General features: G+C 41.8%; 1 protein-coding gene and 1 non-coding gene across 15 annotated transcripts in view; one reads left to right on the top strand and one right to left on the bottom strand.

Moving 5' to 3' along the window:
- The window catches only part of AAK1 (AP2 associated kinase 1), a 207,764-nt gene that overhangs the window by 130,573 nt on the left and 64,180 nt on the right, over positions 1 to 13,011 (bottom strand). The gene's annotated exons all lie outside the window — the stretch shown is intronic.
- LOC136401518 (small nucleolar RNA SNORA57) lies at positions 12,310 to 12,451 on the top strand. The gene has a single exon (XR_010750549.1). It is a non-coding gene; the product is annotated as a small nucleolar RNA SNORA57 (small nucleolar RNA).

Genomic DNA, 13,011 nt, shown 5'->3' with positions numbered 1-13,011 from the left:
AGAGGACAGTCTCACAAGCAACTTGAATAGACAAGTCTACACTGTAACTATTCTTGGGCTCACAGATCAGGAGGAGAGAGCAGGGGAGATGAGATCCTAGCACACAAGCACTCATCAACTGGGGATGTCGTCAAGATGGTTTTCACCTGGGATTATCAGAAAGTGATCATAGAGAAGAGGTTTTAGCCCTCAAATGGGAGGAAACAGACAGGGTGAAGTCTTTCATATCAAGTAAAAAAAGAACTCAGCCAAGGACAAACCTGGAGAGGCATGTCAAGAAGGTAAATCTCCAAAAGGAGCATGCCACCATCGACCAATGCACTGAATTACATGCGGGAAAGACTTCCTCTGCCTTTGGTGTAAAACCAGGATCAGGATTAGTGTGAGCAGAGGGAGGCACTTACCATAGGCACAAAACAACAAAGCCAGTAGTACTGATTTTTCCTTTTGACTCAGGCTGCCGTATGGCTGGCTGGGCACAGCACTGTTAAAGCGACCCTGTCTTTTTTTTTTTTTTAATTCTGGTATTTTGTTCATCATGGTTTCTTGCACTTGTTTTTATTTTTTAAATATTGCATAAAAATATTATTTATGTTGATGACTGAGTTTTGGGGTGCCCCCTTAAACTCTGCACTTGAAGTGAGTGCCGCACTCTAGCCCCAGTCCTGTGTGACCAGTAGACACTAGTTGAGTACAGAAATCTGCCCAGGCGTCAGTGTCTACCATCCTTCCACTCTGCTCCACAGGAGACCTGAGAGGTCAAGACATTCCTTGGAGGGCTGAGGGACAGAAACTCAATGAGCGACTCCAAAAAATGTGGGGGGGCTGAGAAACAGAATTGTGGAGTCAGTTTTTGGTTCTCAGTGTGAACTACAGTGATGTAGTAAAGTTCCAAGGACGGCCTACTCCCAACCCCTCTTGGGCACAGATGAAATCAGACTTGACTCAGGCACCAAACAAACAAAGAAACCAAGCCTCACTGAAGCACAGACCAAGCATTAACAGCCTAGACACCCAATGAGTATAAGGTCATCAACTAAGCTGGATAATAGTTGAGTATCAGTCAAAACAGAACAGAGACACTCAATGAGCATAAGCTCATCAACTGGCTGGAAAATAGATAAGTACCAGTCAAAACAGAACAGAGGACCTGTGGTGGTGCAGCAGAGAAAGCGTCAACCTGGAATGCTGAGGTTGCCAGTTCAAAACCCTGGGCTTGCCCGGTCAAGGCACATACAACTACTTACTACAAGTTGGTGCTTCTTGCTCATCTCCCTGTCTTACCCTCTCTACATCCTCTCTCTAAAATCAACAAATAAAAATCTTCAAAACAAGAGAGAATTACGATTAAGAAGAAAGGTGGGCTTCCAATAACCAGAGTTTTGGGGGCTTAACAAAAGGTTGAAGGAAAAAGCTACAGAGTCAGTGCAGAACAGCAAGCTCAATCAGGAAAGTGCTCACTCACTCAGGAGCCAAGATAAGGCACCAAGAGAAACCAAGATATCACTGGGTTCAGAGAGAGTTATGGCAATCAAGGAACAAGGAAACAAAGCAGATCTGAAGAACACAGGGTTCCACTCAACTGGATACCCAAGTATCCAGGACTATTATTGGAAAGGCCGTACCTCAAATAAAGTTGAGGAGAGGGAAAGGAATGAGGGCCGCGTACTCCCTAAGCTGTATGAGCAAGCAGTATGAGTTAGGCAGTAACGTGTCTGCATCTGGTAGGAATGTCAGCAGGCATGTGCCTGGAACGTTAACATGGAAATATGCATAAAAAGCCCAAAAAGCCTGACTAGGCAGTGGTGCAGTGGATAGAGCGTCGGATTGGGATGTGGAGGACCCAGGTTCGAGACCCTGAGGTCGCCAGCTTGAGCGCAGGCTCATCTGGTTTGAGCAAAGCTCACCAGCTTGGATCTAAGATCGCTGGCTCGAGCAAGGGGCTACTTGGTCTGTTGTAGCCCTACGGTCAAGGCACATATGAGAGAGCAGTCAATGAACAACTAAGGTGTTGCAACAAAAAGCTAATGATTGATGCTTCTCATCTCTCTCTGTTTCTGTCTGTCTGTCCCTATCTGTCCCTCTCTCTGTCTCTGTTAAATAAATAAATAAAATAAAATAAAAAGCCCAAAAAATCTTTGATGCAAAAGTTTTACTTCTGGGAATCTATCTGAAAGAAATAATTGAAAATATTTATAAAATGTGCACAAAAATGCTAGAGACAAAAAACAAACAATAAACTCCAGGCATGAAAAATGGAAATTACTTAAATGTCCAATAAGAAAAGATTCAGTTAAAAAAATTCAAGTTTGTTCATATAAAAGAACATTATATAGCCATTAAACATTTAACATTTTAATATGTTAAAATGCATATTATATATTAAATGGCAAGACATAAAGCTTTAAATTTATCAAGAACACAACTATGTAAAAATGCATGTTAGCAAATTGACTAGAAGAAAAGACAACAAAATGCTAAGACTGAAACAAATTTTTTTCTAAGACTGATTTATTTACCTGTGGATGATGGGATTAGAGATGATGATTTTCTTCCTTATCCTTTTCTCTATTTTCCAAGTTTTCTATAATGACCATATATTATCTTTCTTAAACTATAAAAAACTCTTGTGCTTTTGAATAAAAACCTGCCTTCCACCTGGGAAGGGGTGTTAAAAAAGTAAGTCTCCAAAAAAAAGACCCAGAAGCACACCAGCACTGACCAATACAATAAATTATGTGCAGAGCAACTTTCCTCTGCCTTTGGTGTGAAACCACGGCTGGAACTGGTGAGGGTAATGAGGCACTTGCTGGGAGCTCAAAATTTGAGGGAGTACAAAAAAAAACAGAAACAACTCAGTAATATTTCAAATGAAAATTGATGCAAAAAAATCCATGGTAATTTTTTTTTCTTTTTGAGAGAGAGGGAAGCATCAACTCATTGTTCCACTTAGTTGTGCCATTGAATGCTTCTCATATGTGCCCTGACCAGGGCTTGAACCAGCAACCTCAGGGATGGAACTGGCACCCTTGGGGTCGAGCTCTGACTGTAGCTCAAATCAGCAACCTCGGGGTTGAACTAGAACCCTCTGAATCAAGCCAGTGACTTTGGTGCTCTGGGACAATGCTCTACCCACTGCACCACCAGCAAGGGCTCAATATATATTTTACATTTTTATATATTTATTTTCTTCTAATGAGAGGAGGGTAGATAGTAAGACTCCCGCATGCACCCCTACCGGGATCCACCCAGTAACGCCTGTCTAAGGCTGATGCTCGAATACCAAGCTATTTTTATAGCACCTGAGGCTGACATGCTTGGACCAACTGAGCTATCCTTAGCACCCAGGGCCACGCTTAACCAATCAAGCCACTGGCTGTGGTAGGGAAAGAGGGAGGGGGAGAGAAGCAGATGATCTCTTCTCCTGTGTGCCGTGACAGGGAATTGAACCTAGGATGTCAGGGTTCAAATGTTTAAGTTAAGTCAGGATCAGTATTGATTTTTCCCTTTGTCCCAGGCTCCAGTCTGGCTGGGCACAACACTGTTACTGATTCTATCTTTATTTAAAATTCTAATAGTTTGTTCATCGTGGATTTTTTGCATTAATTTGTTTCTATGCTTGCTGTAATCCTAAATGGCTAATTTCCTGGAAAATTTTTCCACCACTGCAATCCTGGTAAGAGCAGTGAAGTGCACCGACACCTGTTTGGTCTGATGACAGTACCAAGCAGAAACAAAAAAAAAGAATGATGATGGCCCTGAGAGGGAGAAATCTGGTTTACAGAGCCCCATATAGTCTCCCAACGTCCCTCAGATCACAACTCACAACTCTAGCCCAACCTCTCTCCCTGGTGGCTTGCCAGGATTAAAATAGAAAAATTCTTTCCATTCATAATATATACAATATATAAAGACTGACATACCCAACAACCATAAAAAGAAGGATAAGTACTTAACAGAATACAATTTCTAAATATTTATATTAACAATTATGCTTGAATTTAATGGCAGTATAAATACATGATGTACAGATACACATTCAAAACACAAGTGAAGGAAACTGAATTACAATGAGCTCAATTAACCATGCTTATAAGAAGTTTAGCAAGGCCTGGGTCCACCTGGAAACAGGCATAGGCACATATGCCTGGCATCACCACCCAGAGAGCTGTCTAAAAAGTTACTCTCATTATAACACAATTACAATCTGAGCATAAGAGGAAAGAAACATACATACAATGTAAACACTCTATGGCATTAAGGCTACATGCCTATTCTCAGCCAGACGTCCTATCTTCCAGCTCCTTTATAGCATCTGTTTAGGACACATCCAAAAATAGCACTATTATGATTCAGCGTTGTGCCAAGCACTTTCACATGTATCATCTAATTGCATCCTCATGACAATCCTATGAGGCAAGTATTATTATAGCTGTCTATCCAATGGGGAACCACAGGTTCTCTATAAGCAGCAGAACCCCAGTAACCTGGGCATGTGCCCAGGAGCCTGGATCTGTGCCTGGCAGGCTCATTTCCTAAAGTCCACTTACAAAACATGCTTCCAGAGACTCCTCCAGTATACTCTACTGTGATATTCTCATTAAATTATCCATCATCCAATCAGAGGCCCATGTCCCATTTTACCAATAAGGAAAGTAAGTCACAGCAAAGCAAAAAATACACTGAACTTTGTATTATTCGACCTCTGGCACCATGCATTTAAGAGTGGGTCTCTGTGTTGTCCTGAGGCACGAGGCTAGTCCCTAGAATTACTCTCCCACAGTGAGGGAGAAATGGTACTTTAACACTCCTATCGAGTTCCATTCTAGGTAAAAACTCCATGACAAGGAGAGCTGAGTGACACTATAGGAGAATGCTAGGTAACTACTGGAGCCTCGGCTTTCAGCAGATCTACCTTCCAGCACAGTGATCATTTCCCAGACCGACCTGCAGAACCAGACTGTGGGAGGGATTTCAGCTACAAGGTTCAAGTTACTGCCCTTATTCCTTCCTGGCCCTAACAGGCCCTAATGCCCTCTTCTCTCCGCCTGTGTATCTGCCCTAACAGCAGGAGGCAGGGTGCAACCCACACTGTGCCAGAGGAAAGGGGCCTGTCCTCATCCTCTCCACATCAGTTTCCACTGGAAGTATAAGGAACCCAGGCCAAGCAGCAGCACATTTCAAAGGGGACTAGCAGATTAGGGTCAGGAGGCACTGGCGATGGTAGAGATAATAATCTTTTTCTTAAATTCAAATTCTTTTCACCATCCTTAGGTATGCCTTTCACCTTCACATCTTCACTCAGGCACCCTGGAGGATTTAGGCTTCCAGGCCAATGTGCAGCTGTGGTCTCCACTGGAGGGGAAGGCCTGTGTTGGGGGAAGGAGTAGAATTCACTGCACTTCCTTCCCACTCCCAGGGCTGCAAAGAGGGACAAGCCTTACCTCTCAGCTTTCAAGCATAATTAATTATGGCAAGTCAAGGGTTTTGAATGAAGCAAAAAATGGATAGTATCAGACAAAATCAGGCCATGCACACATCCCAACAGGACAATGTTAGTAAAAGTATGTGACAAGGTTGTGGGAACTGTTTTCAGTGAAATTTTGAACTGAAAGATGCCTTCAGGCTTTCTCTGAATGCTGAATATTAAGAGATGCTGACTGATCCTGCTTCATTGCAATTAGTGATTCAATCCTAAGGAAACCTGAGAGTCCCATGCTGAGCACATCTACAACCTGGCTCAGACAAGAGTTCAAATGCAACAAGATCCTGTTCCTGGGTGCACCACCTTCCCCCCAAGTCCAACTGATCTACACAGCACAGCCACCCACTTTTGTTTCTAAAATTATTCTCAGGGTCAAAAGCATTATTTTAAAAACTTCAACACGGAAAGGGACCTCAACTCCTCCCTTTCTACCATCCCAACCTACCTACAGTTCTCAAGTCTTGAAAAGTCCAGAATCCACCCCATGTCCTTAACTTCCACATCCTCTGCTCTTCTAAATTCCCTACACCTTCCCCTTCCTTGCCTCCATGCCCCCTGTCTCTGGAGCCCATCACTCCCCTTTAAGAATTTCATTCCAGAAAGTGTTCCTCCTCGCTTGTATTTTCAACTGCCCCCCTCTCTTCCAACAGTACTGAAACATGCTCCAAATCTCTCTGACCTTAAACAGAGAAAGAAAAAAATCTCCTCATCCCTTTCTTGACCCAAGTAGCTACCATCCCTTTCCTCTTTCACAACCAGACATTTTCAATTGCCTATACTCCTCTCTCTCCACCTCTTCCCAGTCATTCAGAAACCCCATGTAATCTGCTTTCTGCCCTCTCCAAGGCCCTCGCTGTGGCTCAATCCAGTTCACTACTTTTCAGATGTTATCCCACATGACAGCCACGCAGCACTCTTCACTGGTGACACTCTGGAATCAAGCACTCCTTCCACTGGGCTTCCAAAGGAAAGGACATTACATGTTCAGTTTTCCTCCTACATTTTTGTCCACTTCTAGATCTCCTTTAGACTTTCTCTTCTTCTTCCTGTTCTTTAAATACTAGTGTTTTATCAAGATTCAGTCCTGAGTCATCTGTGTTCACTCCATAAATGTTCTGTAGGCGAGTTCATCCATTAAGCAGTTAAACATCCTTTAATTACATTCATAATATTGACAACTCTCCCCATATATCCAGACCCATATATTCGACTTCCTCAATTAACCTGATAAACATTTCCACTTACAATTTTCATAGGCACTCCAAACTCCACATAGTTAAAACTGAAATCATGCCCTTATGTCCACTCCCCACGTGACAAGCCTCCTCTCCTGTGTTCCCTATCATCCTGAATGTGACCACCATTTACCCCATTTCCTATCTTCAACAACTTTCTCTCCCCAATATCCAACTAATCACCAGAGCTAATTGGTTTTCTTTGTCTCTGTCAAATCTGCTTACTCTTCCCATTCTTATTGCCATTGCCTTATTTCAGATTCTCGTTTTCCACCTGGAACTATCACTTGTTAGTGCACTCTCAGAATAGAAAGCTTTGGGTGTCTGCCCAACTCGATGATTCACAGACCTCTGGACATTCCCTTTCCCCACCAGTCATGTCTGACTAAACACCCTCACCCCATCCTTGCCAGAGTTGATAAGACCAGTAAGGATATCTGACTCAAGCTTGGACCTATCAGATTCTCTCTCCCTGGAAAGCAGAATTTGGTCTAAGTCTATGTGGGCAATTTAAACTGTAACAAGTGAATTGGGAGGACTTTACAATAACCATATTGAATCACATAAATGAATGAGGAGAGAAAGTCCATCTATAGAGAGAAAGAGAAGACCAAAGCAGGAGCAGAAAAAAACACCACCAAAAAGCAAACAAAAAACAAGATATAAGACAGACTCCTGAGAATCTTCTTGTTCCTAATCTCGACCCTTGCCAAGAGTTAGCAGCACTCCTGCTCCCAGGCTCCGTGAGAGAACCACCTCCCCCACCCCAACACACACACCTTAATCTTTTTAACATTTTCCTTTTTGTATTTCAGCTAATTTGAGTAAGTAACCATTATGTGCCGACAGAAAGTCTTAATCAATGCATCTGGATCAACTCCCCTCTCACTGGGTCTCAGTTCCTCATCTGTGAAGCTAGAAAACTAAGTTAGATGAACTCTAAGAAGGCAGTAGGTATTAACACACTCCAGTTTGCAGGCAGAGTCTGTTATTTCTACATTCAGTCTCTGTATAAAAAAGGACAGTCACCACCTGCCCAAAGACAGCCGAATGTGTATTATAGGATTTTGTTTTTAATAATCAAGTGTTTTAAAGATGCTGAGTTTAAAAACAAATTAATAAAAAGAATCTTTTTTAACTCAAAGATTGTTTTATTCACATAAATTATCAACCCACTTAGCAAAAATGTACATTTTAAAATCACTTCCTCTTTTAAAGCCCTGAATTAAAACATGTCTCTGCAATTTAGTAGATTCTATGTGGCACTCTGCATGTGGGCCGGTCCATTTTCAAATGGGCCAGTTCTGAACATATTTAGAATGCATATTACTACCCATTCTTATATTATTGCAGAAAACACACATTCACTTTACAATGCTACACTGATTGTAGTACACTAAAATATATATATATATATTTTTTTTTCTTTCTTTTTTTAAAGGTTGTGTCCTGTCTGACATGTGGTGGCATAGTGGGTAAAGCGTCAACCTGGAAATGCTGAGGTCGCTGGTTCGAAACCCTGGGCTTGCACATATGGGAGTTGATGCTTCCTGCTCCTCCCCCCTTCTCTCTCTCTCTCTCTCTCTCTCTCTCTCTCTCTCTCTCTCCTCTCTAAAATGAATAAAATAAAATAAATGGAATGATAAAACCCAACATTTTAAAAAAAAAGGTTGTGTCCTCTCAACAAGTTCTAAATATATTAATAAGCCACTGAATAAGTATCCAATATACAAAGTACATATTACATCACAGAATATGGAAAATAGCTAAATGCTGATAAAAAGTCTAATTCAGTAGGCCTAGGTGGGGCCCTGGGATCTGTTTTTTAAAAAGCCTTCCTGACAATATAAATCATCTGCCAGTTTGGGGAACCACTGCCCCAGAATCTGGAACATTTCATATCTTTTTGAAGTAAAAAGTAAAAACTGCAGTATACTGAGAACACCTAGAAGAGAATCAGAGTATCTCTCTGTATTAGAAACCTGTGTGTGTATGACTAAATGAAATAAACCCTACCAGTGGTGTACAGGTGAGTGCGGTGACAAGGAAATTTGACCACACCACTATCTTTGTCTAAGGAAGAGATTTAACAATGACTTAGCAAATTCCTGTTCTCCTGAAAGGTACTGCCACTGGGGAAAGCAAAATATACCAGAATCCATATTTTAAATGGCTATTCAAGGTCCAAAAGAGAAACCTCTTCACCAGATACCTGCTACAGCTCAAGTGTGAATGCAAGAAAGTCGGGAAAAAGAAAAAGGCTATCCCAAGGTTATTAAAGAAACAGGGTCCAACATGAAGTGGTCAAAGTGAAGACAAGAGGGCAAGCTCAGTGAGAAAATCAATCTTTCTGCTGCAAAGTGTTTGCAAACTCACAGAATAAAATGCTGCTGTCTAGCACTTTAAAACTATTCCCTGCTGCTGTGGGGACTCTGCTAGAAGTTAAGACACCAATGAGGTAGACACAATGCCCAAAGGGTATGTCCAAGTACCATGCAGCTGTGTCACTGCCACTGTCACAGAACTCCTGGCAATATTTCAAATAAATCTCCATGTGAGACATCAAGGGGTAACAGAAAGAACAACAGGCCAAGAGTCAGGAGACCTAGTTCTGATCCAAGTCCCACAAATGACAAACAAGTGGAGCAAGTCACTCCACTTCTCTAGGTCTCCATTTCTTAATCTGTAAAATAGAAGTGTGGCACTGAATTAAAGGGACAGAAAAATCTCTGGTCTTTGGAGCTGGGTACCTGCCATGTTTTGGGGATTCTTTAGAAATATGACACATACCAACCTCCTAAATTCTATGCGGGAATTTGAATGACCAATTTCTTTAAAAAACAACATTGCTTTCATACTGGAGGGTAGGGGTGGGCAGTAGAAATTAAAAGAAGCTCTCTGATAGATGGGACTAGGGGAAGGAATTGGCAAAACATTACTTCCTTTGGGATGTTCATGTTTTACTACACCAATCACTTGCTGATTATCCTGATAAAGGCATATCTCAGAGACACTGCAGGTCTGGTTCCAGACCACCATGGCAATAAAGCGAGTCATAATCTTTTTTGCCAGTGGAGGGTTCTGCCTTCAATTTGTAAAATACTCAACACCTATGTAGTGCAATAAAGCAAGGTAAGCCTGTATGAGCACATTTTCAGACCATGAAAGCAAGCTACTCCTAAAGTGTTTAGAAAGTTTATGTTATTTTCCTTGAAAGTCAGTTCCAGTAAGTCTAGAGTACAAGCATCGTATCAGTATCCTCTTGGGTCTCAGCCTCATGGCTCACGGTCCCTAGATTCCTTTCAAGCTAAGTGCAATACCTACAGAAGATCCAAAGACACCCTTCCTCACCTGCCACTCTCCTGATAGCCATGTAACTTTTCTGATTCTTGGCCCTGAGTCCTTTCAGAGGCAACTCATCAGGTGCCCTGAGCACAGTGATTTGTATTTCAATTAGTGATTTGTATTTCAAATGGGCCTACACCAACTCAGGCCCATTTTTTCAGGATCCTGGATTTAATGTTCTCATCCATACTACAAACCATCCACTAAAAAAACAAAGTGGATTTTTCACTCTTTCTCTGAATGGAGAAAAATGTCTCAGTTGGTTCTACAGGTAGACTTGGGGTTTCTGGCCATATTCTGACAGCCACCATTACCTACTGGCCCTTACCCTGATATATAAAGTCTTGTCTACAGAACAATTAACCTCTACCACTGTTTTCTGTGCTAATGGATGGGTCACATCTGTTTAGAAACCCTACAAGGCTGCTTCATCTCCCTACCCCCACATCTATCAATCTCCTTCCAAGAAAGGAGGTTGCTTATCTACTACACACACACACACACACACCCCGCACACAGTGCTCTCCTAACAATCCAGCATCCTCCTTGAAAATCCCAATCAGGGAACCAGGCAGGCGTGACTCCTAAGCAGATGGCAGGCCTCATAATTAGGCCATTACATAATACTTCTTCTCTAACCAGCTTCTCTACACTTTCCTCAGAGACTCTGCATTGATGAGCTTTACACTGTGGTTACTTTAATTATATAATCCACTCTTGAGAACAAAATAATACCATGTTTTGACTTTAAAAAGAAAAAAAGAAAAGAAAAAAGGTGGGAGAAGTAAAAGACAGAAGTTGCTTTTAGCTTCAGTTTTGAGTCCAGGCTTCTACAGGTAACTTTCTGTTGGTGCCTTGGTTTCCCAACCTGTCACATAGACTCATGCCAATCTCCAGTTGCACTGTGTTGTCACAGGATTCACACAGAAATGTTATACCACGTGACTCAATTTCTATAGGCTACTCCATCACATTTAAGTGTCATGTCAGGCTCTCAGCAATGAATGCATTACTGAGCTACAGATTGCACAACGGAGTGTCCACATGCACATGGACTTCTGCCTTCAGTAAGTCTCCAGTTTAGCCTCATATCAGGTTTAGTCTTTGATTCCCTCAAATTCCAACTCCATGCAATCAGAGATCTCATATACATCCCCTCCGTCCCCAAGAAATCTGTTAAGCCTTTCAGCCACTCCCAAGCAGCCTCCTCACTCTGGTTGCTTCTAGAATTATTCACGCTCCAAACCTCACTGCTCCCTTCATCCAACATCAAAACTTCTATTCTTACCAATCTGTTCGTTTTTAGGGAAGCTGGGGTCTCATCCCTAGTATTTGTATGAATAGTCTACAGTTAACAAAAGTCATTCACATATATGTTCTCATTTCCTCATTACAATGACATTATCACTCTGTGGATTCAAGAACTGAGGTCTAGATAAGTGTTAACAGAAAAAAAAAGTACATAAAAATTCAAGCTATAATTTAAGATTGAAAGAGAAGACTATCCCACTGAAAGGAGAGATTAATGATCTCCAGTTGGCATAATGTGTAATGGGAGATATTTCTGAGCTGGAAGTCTATTTCTCCATACCACCTCTGGCCCCCCAAGGACCTTGGCTTATGTTTTGGTCACCCTGAGTTTTCCAAGTTCTGATAATGGCATGTGACACTGGCTGTGTTGATCTCTGATTCCAATGGGCTGGACTAGGGACTCAGTACCTACTTTTACCATAATTATCAGACTGTGATACATAACTCTACCCTCTGTAGAGAACTGTCTTCAGTCCTATATCTCTCCTGGATTATTAAATCAAAGCCTTGATTTCTAAAAGCTACTGAGGATACCAAAAATTAAATTTAAGACTCACTTATCTAAAAAGCAAGTTCGAACTACACCAAAAGCTTTACATATAACATAGCATGTGGTACAGTCATGGACCACATAATGACATTTCAGTCAATGATGGACCACATAATGATCATAGTCCCATGAAATTAAATGGAGCTGAAAAATTCCTATTGCCTAGTATTGTCATAGCCGTCAATAAAGTCATAGCGTAAGGTATTACTCACAAATTTGTGGTGATGCTGACGTAAACAAACTTAAACTTACTGCACTGCCAGTCATATAAAAGTATAGCGCACACAATTCCAGTAGGAGGTTTATGTAAATGCACTCTATGATGTTCACACAATAACTAACCTGCCTAATTATGCAATTCTCATAATAGAACTGAGTCCTACCCTCTTCTTCTTGGTGGGGTTGGACATGTAGTCCTAGTCCCATAATGTACAAAGGCAGAGGGAAGGGCTCTGGCCCCCTTGGTGTCATGTCTTCAGTGCCCACAGTTTACAGTCTGGGACATAGGTAAGCGCCAGGTCTTGGGTTAAGAAAAAATAAGAATATTCCAGTCCTGAAGTGGCATCTGACTGTGCAAGGGGAAAAACATGGCATTTAGATCAGAAGATTCTATAGTTGGATCTCTAGCAATGAAATTTACTTGTTTAGGTAGCATACAGAAAGTTACCTAACTTCTGTAAGCCTCACTTATCACTCATATTCTGCAGATGGTGAGACTCTCTCCTCCTGAGAAGCCTTAAAGAAAACAAAACATTAAAAGAGCCTAGTGGCCCTGGCTGGTTGGCTCAGCGGTAGAGTATTGGCCTGGTATGTGGAAATCCTGGTTTGATTCCCAGTCAGGGTACAAGAGAAGTGACCATCTGCTTCTTCACTTCTCCTCTTGCAGCCATGGCTCAAATGAGCAAGTTGGTCCTGGGTGCTGAGGATGGCTCCATGGCCTCTCCTCAGGCACTAAAATAGCTCAGTTGCCGAGTGCTGGGAAAATAGCTGTGTTAGGCTTGCTTGCCAGTTTACCAGCTGCTGGCACTTTGCTTGATTAGTGTATGGGCACGTGGCAGCACCACATGTGGATAGTCATGTAAGGC

This window comes from Saccopteryx leptura, chromosome 3 (genome assembly GCF_036850995.1).
Source record: "Saccopteryx leptura isolate mSacLep1 chromosome 3, mSacLep1_pri_phased_curated, whole genome shotgun sequence".
Taxonomy (NCBI): Eukaryota; Metazoa; Chordata; class Mammalia; order Chiroptera; family Emballonuridae; genus Saccopteryx; species Saccopteryx leptura.
This window is presented reverse-complemented; position numbering and strand designations above follow the sequence as displayed.